Genomic DNA, 13,725 nt, shown 5'->3' with positions numbered 1-13,725 from the left:
GCGTCTGTGGATGACACTGTCGCTGTGCCAGATGCCGTCGCCTGTTCTGTTTTAGAGGAAACCTCTCAGCCAGCAAGATCTGGAAAATCGCTGATGGTGGTAATATTGATAGTTGGGAGCTCCAACGTTAGGCGCGTTATGGGGCCTCTTAGCGACATGGCTGCCAAGGAGGGAAAGAAACTCCGTGTGCATACTGGGTGGTGTCATTCTAGATGTGGAACGGGTCGTCCCTGGTGCCATGTAGAACGCATGGTGCAGCCAACTGCTGGTGGTGGCTCTTGTCCGTACCAATGATGTGTGTCACTTCGGATCAGCAGAGATTCTCTCTGGTTTCGTGCGGCTAACAGAAGTGGTAAAGGCTGCCAGTCTTGCTTGCAAGATGAATGCACATAGTCAACGCAACCGATTGCGGACCTATGGTACAGAGCCGAGTGGTGGGTCTGAGGCCCAGACGGTTCTGCAGCCTACACGGCTGCAGATTTCTAGACTTGCGCCAAAGGGTGGTTGGGTTTCGGGTTCCCCTGAATAGGTCACGTGTGCACTATACGCAGGAGGCGGCTACACGGGTAGAAGGGGCTGTGTGGCATGGACTGGGTGGTCTTTTAGGTTAGACGGTCTCGAGAAAGAAACAACAACAAAAAAAAAAAAACAAGAAGGGCTTCAGTCACAAAGGGTGTAGGCCGAACATAGGAAGAACGTAGATACAGGAATCATCGGTATAACACTTGTAAATTGTCGTAGCTGTGTTTGGAAATTACCAGAGCTCCAAGCGCTAATGGAAGGCACTGAAGCTCAAATAGTTATAGGCACTGAAAGCTGGCTAAAGCCGGAGAAAGACTCAGCCGAAAATTACGCGAAAAACCTTACGGTCTTCCGAAAGGAAAGGCTGAACGTGGTTGGTGGTGACGTGTCTGTTGCTGTCAGAGGTAGTTTATCTTTTTTGTCGCGAAATTGAAGTAGATAGTTCCTGTGAGTTACTATGGAAAGAAGTCATCGTTGGCAACAGCAATAAGAAGACGAAGTGAATATTCCAGAAATCGGATCAAGAACAGCTGCCATCATGAGTAACGTAAAAGTAAATAACCTCGGAAAAGTGAATCAACTTAAATTACTTAATAAAAGCAAGTCTTCTGGTCCAGACTGTATACCAATTAGGCTACTTTTTGAGTATGGTGATGGATTAGCTCCATAATTAACAATCATACACAACTGTTCGATCGACGAAAGATCCGTTCCCAAAGACTGGAAAGTTGCACAGATCATACCGATATCCGAGAAAGGTAGTAGGAGTAATCCCCTAAATTACAGGCTCATATCATTAACGTCGATATGCAGCAGGATTATGGAACATATACTGTGTTGGAACATTGTGAATTACTTCGAAGAAAACGGTCTATTGACGCACAGTCAACATGGATTAAGAAAACGCGGCTCTTTTGAAACACAACTAGCTCTTTATTCGCATGAAGTGCTGAGTGCTATTGACTAGGGATTTCAGATCGTTTCCGTATTTCTGGATTTCCGGAAGGATTTTGACGCTGTACCACACAAGCGGCTTGTAGTGAAATTGCGTACTTGTGGAATGTCGTCTCAGTTATGTGATAGGATTTGTGATTTCCTGTCAGAGGGGTCACGATTCGTAGTAATTGACGGAAAATCATCACGTAAAACATGATTTCTGGCGTTCCTCAAGTTAGTGCTATAGGACCTTTGCTGTTCTTTACTATATAAAAATTTTGGGAGACAGTTTGAGCAGCCGTCTTAAATTGTTTGAAGATGATGCGGTAGTTTATCGACTAATCAAACAAATTGCAAAACGATTTAGAAAAGATATCTAAATGGTGCCAAAAGTGGCAGTTCACCCTAAATAACGAAAGGTGTGACCTTAAATAACGAAAAGTGTGAGGTCATCGACATGAGTGCTAAAATGAATCAGTTAAACTTCGGTTACATGATAAATCAGTCAAATCTAAATGCCGTAAATTCAACTAAATACCTTGGAATTATAATTACAAACAACTTAAATAGGAAGAAACACATAGAAAATGTTGTGGGGAAGGCTAACCAAAGACTGCGTTTTTTTTTCAGGGCACTTAGAAAATGTAACAGATCTACTAAGGAGACTGCGTACACTACACTTGTTGGTTTTCTTTTAGAATACGGCTGCACAGTGTGGGATCCTTACCAGATAGGACTGACAGAGTACATCGAAAAAGTTCAAAGAAGGGCAGCACTGTATTATAGCGAAATATGGGACAGAGTTTCACTGAAATGATACTGGATTTGCGCTGGACATTATTAAAAGAAATGCGTTTTTCGTTGCCATGGAATCTTCTCACGAAATTCGAATTACCGACATTCTCCTCCGAATGCGAGATTATTTGGTTGACACCGACTCACACAGGGAGAAACGATCACTATGATAAAATATGGGAAATCAGAGCTCGTAAGGAAAAATAAAGGTGTTCGTTCTTTCCGCACTCTGTATGAGATTGGAATATTAGGGAATTGTGGAGGTGGTTTGATGAATCCTCTGCCAAACACTTAAATGTGATTTGCAGAGTATCCATGTAGACGTATATGTAGATGTCGATTCTACTCTTGGCGTCGCATCCATTTCTGTATACAGTTTGTTTTTCTTGGCAGAATGGCATTTACTAGCTCCATAATGCAATGTGTCATACAACTGACTGTCTATAGTCCAAGCACAATGCTGTGGCCGGTAGATGAGCTGATGGCGGGGTACACGAGGGGAGAGCAGTAGTGGTGGGGCTACTGACAGGCGCTGTAGGGGAAATGCCGAGTGCTGGAGGGGAAATGCCATTCTAAACTGAAGCCGACGCTCACATTTTTTGTAAAGTGGGGTCTCTCTCCGCCCACACTTGCATTGTGAACTTTCAAAAAGATCTGTCAGCTCTACTCTGGTTTCTGTCTGAAAAGAATTTCACCAAAAATGCAGCGATTTACTATCGCCTGGCTTGCTAATCATTTGTAACTTTCAAAGAAGTGTCATGAGTGGCGAATTTTGAGTAATGTCTACACATTTCTCTTGTTCCTGCGTTAAAATTTGCTTCTTTTGCCACAATGCTTCAGAGTTTATGCAGTTCTAACCTCACAAACGTGTTGGGCAAACGCAGTTGCGAGAGAATTGTGAAATAGGGATTTATTAAATTTACTAAATGAGGAGCTTGGTAACTCAAGGTCAGTGTCTTATGAGAAAACTCGTCGTCAGTAAAAAGTAAATGTGTAATGTCTTCACTGATATTGTTCCAAAACCCATAACATTTCTCATTTTACCAGTTATTGATGTCCTGTAAAAAAATATTTAACTTTTGGGTGCTACCATTCGCCAAAATCTCATTTCAACATCTCAAACTGTTCATGAAACATGAGCTTTCTTGTGGATATTTCACTCTGGCTTTATCGCTGGCGCGGTGCGATCGTAAATGAGTGTGCTACGTCAGATCAATTTTCTAGTAACTAGTGACAGACATAGGCCTCCACCTAGGTATAATGAAAAATTCAATATTTTAGCTAAATTTCATACGTCGCAACATATGTAATATATTGTTGTTGTTGTTGTGGCCTTCATTCCTGAGGCTGGTTTGATGCAACTCTCCATGCTACTCTATCCTGTGCAAGCTTCTTCATCTCCCGGCACCTACTGCAGCCTACATCCTTCTGAATCTGCTTAGTGTATTCATCTCTTGGTCTCCCTCTACGATTTTTACCCTCCATGCTGCCCTCCAATACTAAATTGGTGATCCCTTGATGCCTCAGAACATGTCCGACCAGCTGATCCCTTCGTCTCGTCAAGTTGTGCCACAAACTCCTCTTCTCCCCAATTCTATTCAATATCTCCTCATTAGTTACGTGATCTACCCATCTAATGTTCAGCATTCTTCTGTAGTATCACATTTCGAAAGCATCTATTCTCCTCCTGTCTAAACTATTTATCGTCCATGTTTCACTTCCATACATGGCTACACTCCATACAAATACTTTCAGAAACGACTTCCTGACACTTAAATCAATATTCGATGTTAACAAATTTCTCTTCTTCAGAAACGCTTTCCTTGCCATTGCCAGCCAACATTTTATATCCTCTCTACTTCGACCATCATCAGTTATTTTGCTCCCCAAATAGCAAAACTCCTTTACTACTTTAAGTGTTTCATTTCCTAATCTAATTCCCTCAGAATCACCCGACTTAATTTGATTACATTCCATTATCCTCGTTTTGCTTTTGTACCAAACGCAAAATCATAGCGTCCCCAGTTTTTCAATGCTTTTTAGAACTTCACACAGTCTCTTACTTCCATGTAAATATCATAGTAACTGTGCCCATTAACAAAATGATGAGCACATCATAGAAAGCTACAAGCAAAGCAAAAGTGAAATTATATTACCGAAAAGTTTCTGTAAAATCATTTGAGAAAGTCTGCAGACAATGCGCCTCTGTTCTGTCACTGCCAACTGCCCGAAAGATGCCAAGCACTTGTCGGCCTCCCTTTCCGAACAAACGGATGAACTTTTCCAGGGTTTTGGCGATAACCGGCCAATGCACATCGGCCACCCTATCCTGCACAGTATCTATATGCGTGGTTTGAAGAACACCAGAATGAGTTTGCCAATAATGGGGATAAGTTCAGAGATTTGGTTTTCTTTAACCACGTAAGAGTATCGAACAGTTTTTCCTCCAAAGAATATTCACAGATCTATATGGAGTTGTAGGGGTACTTGGTTCGTAGTAGTTTATGTTATTGCAAATAGAAAGCCGCTTCACTAATAGAAGACACAAGAGTGTACACAGGATATAAAGTTGGCACTGACCAGTATCTGGTTACATCGGAATTAGGAAGCCCATAGTATAGCAATGAAGCCATTAGCAAGAAACATAGAAGAAGTTTGTACATTTGCTACAACATCAACGTGTTAGATGCTTTTACAGAAAATGTTTAGGTGAAATACCAAAAGACATACAAGAAATAACATCTAAGAAAAGTGGAGAGAAATATTATGAATAATGCAAGGAGCTACAGATGAAGCCCTAGAGACTCCAAATCTGGAACAAAGTACCAACAGATATCAGAAAAAATTAAGGAACAAACCTATGTGGAATAACTGCAATCAATCATACACGAAGACTACATCGAATGTGAGTGGTACAGAGCACTGATCAAATCAGATAAAAGGAAAATAAAACAAAACAGCTGGAAATATTTAGTGAATGAAATGGAGTGTGAAGTTGTGCCGCCACAAACTAAACACTCTAAGATGCTGAAAGACTGTAACTGACATGAAGTACATGAGGAATATGTGAAAAGCTGCAGTTCGTCACGTTCATGTTGATCCAGATACAAGGGATACGTTAAGGCCATTCGTAAAGAGAATATTCATCGGGAAGACAACTGAATGTGGAACTATTTAAATGCTTTGGAATCAATACTGCTGAAGCTATTAAATTATTTAAATACTTGTTGGAAATACAATAACACACCAGAAGATTATCAGATTGCAAGTGAAATCCCCTTATTTAAAACAGGAGACCAAAGGATGTTTGACAGTACTGATGTACTACCCTTTTGAACTCAAGATACAAGACATATTACGAAAAAAACAACAAACAGATTACAGACACTTTTCAAAAGTTTCTTACAGAAGAAAAGAATGAGTTTTGGCTCGAATGATCTTGCTGAGACAGCATCTTCCATAACTCCCAAATTATTGAGACACACAGAGAATTCAATCATTTCACATGCAAAGCTCATATCGACTAAGAGAATGGTTTTGATAAGGTTAAAAAAGTTAAATTAAAAGAAATTTTAGAAATGAATAAAATATCTCACCATCTTCTAGGTATAATTCAAGGTGCATAATTATACAACAAATTGAAAGTAAATCAAGGAAGACCCCTTGGCAGAACAATCTCTGAACCATTGACACCAGGATGACCATAATCAAGTACATCATTTAATATATACTTAGACGAAGTCATAAAATGATGGCATTGCACCATTATACACTCCTGGAAATGGAAAAAAGAACACATTGACACCGGTGTGTCAGACCCACCATACTTGCTCCGGACACTGCGAGAGGGCTGTGCAAGCAATGATCACACGCACGGCACAGCGGACACACCAGGAACCGCGGTGTTGGCCGTCGAATGGCGCTAGCTGCGCAGCATTTGTGCACCGCCGCCGTCAGTGTCAGCCAGTTTGCCGTGGCATACGGAGCTCCATCGCAGTCTTTAACACTGGTAGCATGCCGCGACAGCGTGGACGTGAACCGTATGTGCAGTTGACGGACTTTGAGCGAGGGCGTATAGTGGGCATGCGGGAGGCCGGGTGGACGTACCGCCGAATTGCTCAACACGTGGGGCGTGAGGTCTCCACAGTACATCGATGTTGTCGCCAGTGGTCGGCGGAAGGTGCACGTGCCCGTCGACCTGGGACCGGACCGCAGCGACGCACGGATGCACGCCAAGACCGTAGGATCCTACGCAGTGCCGTAGGGGACCGCACCGCCACTTCCCAGCAAATTAGGGACACTGTTGCTCCTGGGGTATCGGCGAGGACCATTCGCAACCGTCTCCATGAAGCTGGGCTACGGTCCCGCACACCGTTAGGCCGTCTTCCGCTCACGCCCCAACATCGTGCAGCCCGCCTCCAGTGGTGTCGCGACAGGCGTGAATGGAGGGACGAATGGAGACGTGTCGCCTTCAGCGATGAGAGTCGCTTCTGCCTTGGTGCCAATGATGGTCGTATGCGTGTTTGGCGCCGTGCAGGTGAGCGCCACAATCAGGACTGCATACGACCGAGGCACACAGGGCCAACACCCGGCATCATGGTGTGGGGAGCGATCTCCTACACTGGCCGTACACCACTGGTGATCGTCTAGGGGACACTGAATAATGCACGGTACATCCAAACCGTCATCGAACCCATCGTTTTACCATTCCTAGACCGGCAAGGGAACTTGCTGTTCCAACAGGACAATGCACGTCCGAATGTATCCCGTGCCACCCAACGTGCTCTAGAAGGTGTAAGTCAACTACCCTGGCCAGCAAGATCTCCGGATCTGCCCCCCATTGAGCATGTTTGGGACTGGATGAAGCGTCGTCTCACGCGGTCTGCACGTCCAGTATGAACGTTCGCTGGTCCAACCGAGGCGCCAGGTGGAAATGGCATGGCAAGCCGTTCCGCAGGACTACATCCAGCATCTCTACGAACGTCTCCATGGGAGAATAGCAGCCTGCATTGCTGCGAAAGGTGGATATACACTGTACTAGTGCCGACATTGTGCATGCTCTGTTGCCTGTGTCTATGTGCCTGAGGTTCTGTCAGTGTGATCATGTGATGTATCTGACTCCAGGAATGTGTCAATAAAGTTTCCCCTTCCTGGGACAATGAATTCACGGTGTTCTTATTTCAATTTCCAGGAGTGTATGTTCAAAAATAAACTTACAAATACACCCCTGTTTGCAGGCGATCAAATAATCTTAGCAGCCTTGGAGGACAATGAACTGGGAGCAATTCGGTCCTTACGACAAGGCAGAAAATTCCCGTTATATGTCAACGTCTAAAGACGAACCACTTTGGTAAGGAGCATTTAAGAACAAAAACGATAACTGACCATAAACCGCGGGGAAAAATAAATACTTTTAAATATGGACATAAGATCTCATGTATCCGACCTGAGCGTGAAGAAAACAAATTGTTAAAATTTCCACTCTTATGTTGCACATCAACTCCACCACTCCCAGCAGAGTCATAAGTCGCTGAAAGTGGAATGTGCTGACACTGTTGAAACCACTTCTGGAAGGCTAAATTACGGCACAACCAAAGCTGCAAAACTGTGAAAACAACGGAAAATCTGGGGTAACGATGTCACCGGTACTCAGGAGTAATGCTCTGCCCTCGATCTCACTGTGATTTAGAAGGAAAAAGCGAGCGCTTCAGAAACAATAGCAGACCAGTCCTGGATAAGTACCACAAGTCGTAGACAGAAAGAATGCATTAACAGCCATCAGCCATCTCCGACGAGAGATCTGTGGCAGTCAATGAGTGGAAATGGGATAATGGCCAAGTTCACTACCTGCGGTCCTGCTGTCTGGACTGAGTCTGGCTTGGTACTTCAACAACCAGCAGGTCACCTGCTGAGGATGGGAGATTTACGAAAGCCAACAAGTTAAATCGGGATAAATTAACCAACTCTGTGTTCATTAGCTGCGGGCAGCTGTGTACACTGACAAGGGAACCTCCCCATCGCACCCCCCTCAGATTTCGTTATAATTTGGCACAGTGGATAGGCCTAGAAAAACTGAACACAGATCAATCGAGAAAACAGGAAGAAGTTGTGTGGAACTATGAAAAAATAAGCAAAATATACTAACTGGGTAGTCCATGGACAACATAGGCAACATCAAGGATGATATCAGCACAGGCGCCCCGTGGTCCCGTGGTTAGCGTGAACGGCTGCGGAGCGAGAGGTCCTTGGTTCAAGTCTTCCCTCGACTCAAAATTTTACTTTCGCAAAGTTATGATCTGTCCGTTCGTTCATTGACGTCTCTGTTCACTGTAATAAGTTTAGTTTCTGTGTTTTGCGACCACACCACAAAACCGTGCGATTAGTAGACGAAAGGACGTGCCTCTCCAATGGGAACCGAAAACATTTGATCGCAAGGTCATAGGTCAACCGATTCCTCCACAGGAAAACACGTCTGATATATTCTATACCACACTGGTGACGGCATGTGCGTCACATGACAGGAATATGTTGTCGACCCACCTAACTAGCACACTTGGCGTATGGGTAAAAAGATTCTTCTACCTTGCCCGATTTAGGTTTTCTTGTGGATGTGATAATCACTTCCAAAAAAGTGATGAAAACATAAGAGTGTGTCACATAGACTTCAACAAATGAATGCAACAGTTTCACAGTCGCACAGTTTTCTCTGTGCTCTGTCAAAACATATGTTTTTAAGGTTATCAAATTTTTCCGTGTGTAGACCGTCAAATCCTGCATATGTCCAAGCAAATCTGAACATGTCCTGGAATTTTGCACAGCGAAGTTGATTATGTGTGAGTGCCTGAACGCTGATAATTGTCTGAAAATAAAAAAATTTTCACCCGAGGGAAGGCTTGAAGCAAGGAACTCTCGTTCCGCAGCTGTTGACGCTAACCACGGGACCACGGCGCCCTTGTGCTCACATCGTCCTTGATGTTGCCTATGTTTCGTATGGACTGCTTAGTTTGTATATTTTGCTTATTTTTTCATAGTTCCACACAATTTCTTCCTGGGTTCTCGATTGATCTGTGTTCAGTTTTTCAAGGCCTGTCGACTGTGCCAACTTATAACTGAATCTGAGGGGAGGGAGGGGGGGTGCGATGGGGAGGTTCCTTTGTGAGTATGAGTGCTGCTGACTTGGTGCCCTTACAACTTGCAGGTTACCTGCTGGGGATGGGAGATCTATGACAGCCTACACGTTGAAATGGGTCAACGTAGCCAAATTTGTGTTCGCTAGGTGTGACCTGCTGTCCCCACTGAGTCAGAATGCTGCTGACTTGGTACCTAACAACCACAGGGCCACCTGCTGATGTAACCTACAGCAGCCTCTGAGTTAAAAGGGGTCAACTCGCCAACCCTGCCAACTACCTGGAGTCCCCCATCTGCACAGAGTCTGAATGTTGCTTACTTGCTGCTTAAATATGGCTAGTCCACCTGCAGGCTATGAGATCTGCGCCCGCCTACGAGTTGAAGTGGGACACCTCGACCAACTTTGTTTTCCCTAGCTGCAGGCAGCTATCTGCACTGAGAGTGAATACTGATGATTTGGTGCCTAACAACTACAGTATAACCTACTGGGGAAGAGGTCTATATTAACATATGAGTTAAAACGGTTCCACTCGATCAACTCTGTGTTCACTTGCTGAGGGGTTGCTGTCTACAGAGGAGACTTAATGCTGCTGACTCAGTGTATAAGAACAGCAGCGTCACCTGCTGGTGAGAAGATTTACCCCAACCTAAGAGTTGTAATGGCTCAACTTGGGCAACTCTCTGTTCACTATCTGGAGCTCTGCTGTCTGCACTGGATCTGAATGCTGCTGACTTGCTGCTTGTCAACCGCAGGGCCAGCTGCTGGTTATGTTGCGACCATCGCTGGCCACTTGCTCGGGGTATTCTCGATTCGTACCTAAGCTATCTCCATGCCTATCCGTCATAGCCTGTGCTGGCAAGCTCTGTTGGTGATAATCGCCTGCGGTGGAAAACATTGTTGCTGTCCATCACTGCCTGTGTGGGTGCATATCAACACTGTGTGTCGCCACTGTCCACGCTGAAGTCCACAGTTTGGTTCTTCACGCCTCAGCACATCCCGCCAGTGCTTCATGCCAGTCTGGGCAGCTGTGTATGGCGGCACCTGCCCGCCAGTCTGCCTGGGACGTAAACCAAGAACACCACTGCAGTGATGGACACGTCGCTTCACCTGGCTACCACCCACTGCCCAGGAGAGGTTGCCAAACCATGAGAACAGACTGTTGCTGAGCTAAGCACACTTCACCTGCCGAATCCAGCCAACTGCTTGCGTTTTTGGTCGCTGTCTAGTATTATCAATTTTTCCCGTATTTTGACAGGAAATAAATGAGTTACTTGGCTCTATATTTTTATGACAGGGTGTCAGACAGTTACCTGAAATCTGCTGACCATACTACTGCAACCACATTAAGGGTAGTGAACAACTAGTGGCTTGAATGATTACTAGAAGCCGAGCTCTACTACCCAGCATAAATGTCCTTCATGCGCAACCTCTACAAATGATCTCAGAAATGTTGCTGGCATGTGCTGCTGCATCAGGGACGCCATCTCTAATTGTAGCGGGCAGCATCAAGAGCACAGTAAGTTCATAGCATGTAGCAAATTACTTTAAAAGCAAGTCCTCCCTACCAATGCTATCACTACGACTGGATTTTAGTTTGACTGTAGTCATATATACCAATGGAAATTAGTTGGACAGTATTTCGTCGCTTGAAGCGGTATGAATTGGAAAGATGTGTAGTTACTCTAATGATAATCGAACCAGTGGTATTATAGTTGTAAAGTAATAATTCTGGTCATGCAAATAAATAGGGTAGCCAGTCGAATGACTTAAAAGTAATTTCAGTGAAATACGAGTATACAGTTGTATTAAGCTTCACTTCAATTATTAACTTGTTGGATAATCGGACGCGAAGACAACAGCACATCCTATTATGAATTAGCAAACTGACTATTCACGAGCAGAGTTACTACCTAGTTACATTCAGTGGGAACGAGCTACTTTACACCAACAAACATTGTCTTCCTTAGAGTGTACAGCGTAATGCTAATTACAAAGCACCACTCAACAGAGGAAAAGTATTGATAATCTGGGCATGAGGTGACTCCAAAAATTCAGTGCTGAAGGACAGTAATTTTGAACTACTTACCAAGACGTTATTTTAATTAACAGGATCACTAGTAGGTTTTATTGAACGTATGTGAGCTTTTGCATAGCACAGAATACAGCTGTACCTGGGGATCGTGATCTGCTATAGTTTAAGCAATATAATGCAATTAATATTATCAAATGCCCTAATATTCAAAAATTAATTATTGAACTTTACTCAAACTTTCACTGAATGATTATTATCACACTAGCTAAATAGTAGTGGTACCCTGAAACTGGTCCATGTACTCACTCACTTCTTGACTTCCACCTTCTTGACTTACACGAAAAAAACACATGCACAGATATGCAAAAAAGAAACAGGGGCTTCGGAACAGATGAAGGGATAAAGCAAGCAAATAACAATCTGTTAGCTAAGCTTTTGCACTGAGAAAAAGAATACGTTGTAGGAAGGAGTTCTTCAGTAAATTTTTGGAACGACGAAAAATTTCAATAATATAAGAGGCAGAACGAAAACTGTCAAGGCTGGGAAGAATAGCGATAAAACATACTGTCAATCAACCAGTTTACAAAAGCTTCAAATGATAACTATGCATTATAAGAGAAAACCTGCAAAACAGAACATACAGTTATAAACAGTTACAGGAGATGCACCTATAATTAGATATCAACGAAGGAATTGCAAGATATTTTTAGTTCAGGACTGAACGTGTAAGAATGACTTTATTATATTAATTACTGCTACTGTAACGTTTAGAGACCATTTCTTTGTCACCGTATGTCTTTCGCTTTATTGAGCAGAAACATGACGAACCGAATAATAATATACATTCTCTTCATTTCTGTCTTGTTGGAGACACCCCTGTGTGCATTTTATTTGCTGCAGTAAGCATTTCGAGTTACACACATTATATATTGTATTCTTTCAGTTTACATATCTTGTTTCAAATTAGGCTTAGTAAGCGAGCGGTTGAGCAAGGGGACAGTTTGGGTTTAGATTGCAGGCTTGCTTATCGCCTTTCAAGACAGCCGCCTGTTCTTCGAAAGTGTTAATTTATTTAACTTTACCTTAACACGTTTCTCTTACCGTATTTGTTCAATGAGTCAGATATATTAACGGTTTCCTCAGCAGGATAACACTGGGGAATTATACTGAAATTAATTGTACAACAGTGTATCTGCGTTGGCGTCCGTTCTTCCAAATGTTAGCAGCTGCCTATAATATACAATTTCAGTCACAAGTAATATTAAACTTAATATGGACTGTTTTAAGTCGGTCAAAAAGAAGCCATTTCGGCCAACTTGGGTGCTCCTAACACACCGCAGTAATCCTACCGAGGAAACGGGGCTTACAGTTAACGTGGAATACGAGCCACGTGTCTTTCCTGACGAATTTTCACATCAATGATAAATGGAGGCTTGATCAAATATTGGCTGAAATTTTCCGGGGTCCGACCCCACTGCCTTTGGGTTTTCGGGCACGCGTTTTACCTCTAGGCCGTCAAATCTGATCAGTATCAAAGTTGCGCTTTCTGGTAATTTCCTTTTCAGTCGATTGTAATTCGTGTGCTATTAGCTTACGCAGCTAGCAGTTTCTCTTGCAGTTCGTACGTCTAACTAAAGTACTTCCAGTCCATTCTGCTTGGGATTGCGTCCGTTGAGGAAAGTTGGTGGGCGGATTGTTTGCAGTCCGAGAACAGAAGTTATGTTGCCAACTGTCAAGGAACTTCGCATGTCCTTTGTGAAGCCTACCTCTGATCCCACAAAGGACAATCTCCTGTTGTCGCTAACGCAATGCGGAGGCTGTCTGATGTAGTTTGCAGCGAACCCAAACCTGCCATGGAAAATCGACGCGAAATAGGCGATATCACCATGCCTAGATACTGAACTTTTCGACAGACAAAAATGTATGTGGGAAAGGGCCGACATGTTAACTCCGTATCTCTTTCGAATGGGTGTGAGTGACTGTCTTCTTCTGAAAGCGAGACACAGCCAGATTTACGTGCCTCTCACTTTAAATCAATGGCTCTTCTTCGTCGAAATACCGTCATTCATAAGCACGAAAGAGTGAGTTACTAGCGGACCGCTATAACTGAAACACTACGAAGACGTAACGCAATATATGTCAAATTAGTACGAAGTGTGCAATACCAAGTGTAGAAGTATGAAACGGAATTTGGTTGCAATAATTACATGGCTGTATTTCGAAACTAATAAACAATATTTTATTCAAAAGAATCTCCATTGCTATTTATACATTTCTCCCACCTTTCCGGCAGGCCACACACACACAAAAA

The sequence above is a fragment of the Schistocerca piceifrons genome, chromosome 5, assembly GCF_021461385.2.
Source record: "Schistocerca piceifrons isolate TAMUIC-IGC-003096 chromosome 5, iqSchPice1.1, whole genome shotgun sequence".
Lineage (NCBI taxonomy): Eukaryota > Metazoa > Arthropoda > Insecta > Orthoptera > Acrididae > Schistocerca > Schistocerca piceifrons.
The sequence above is the reverse complement of the archived record's forward strand: the minus strand, read 5'-3'. Positions refer to the sequence as shown.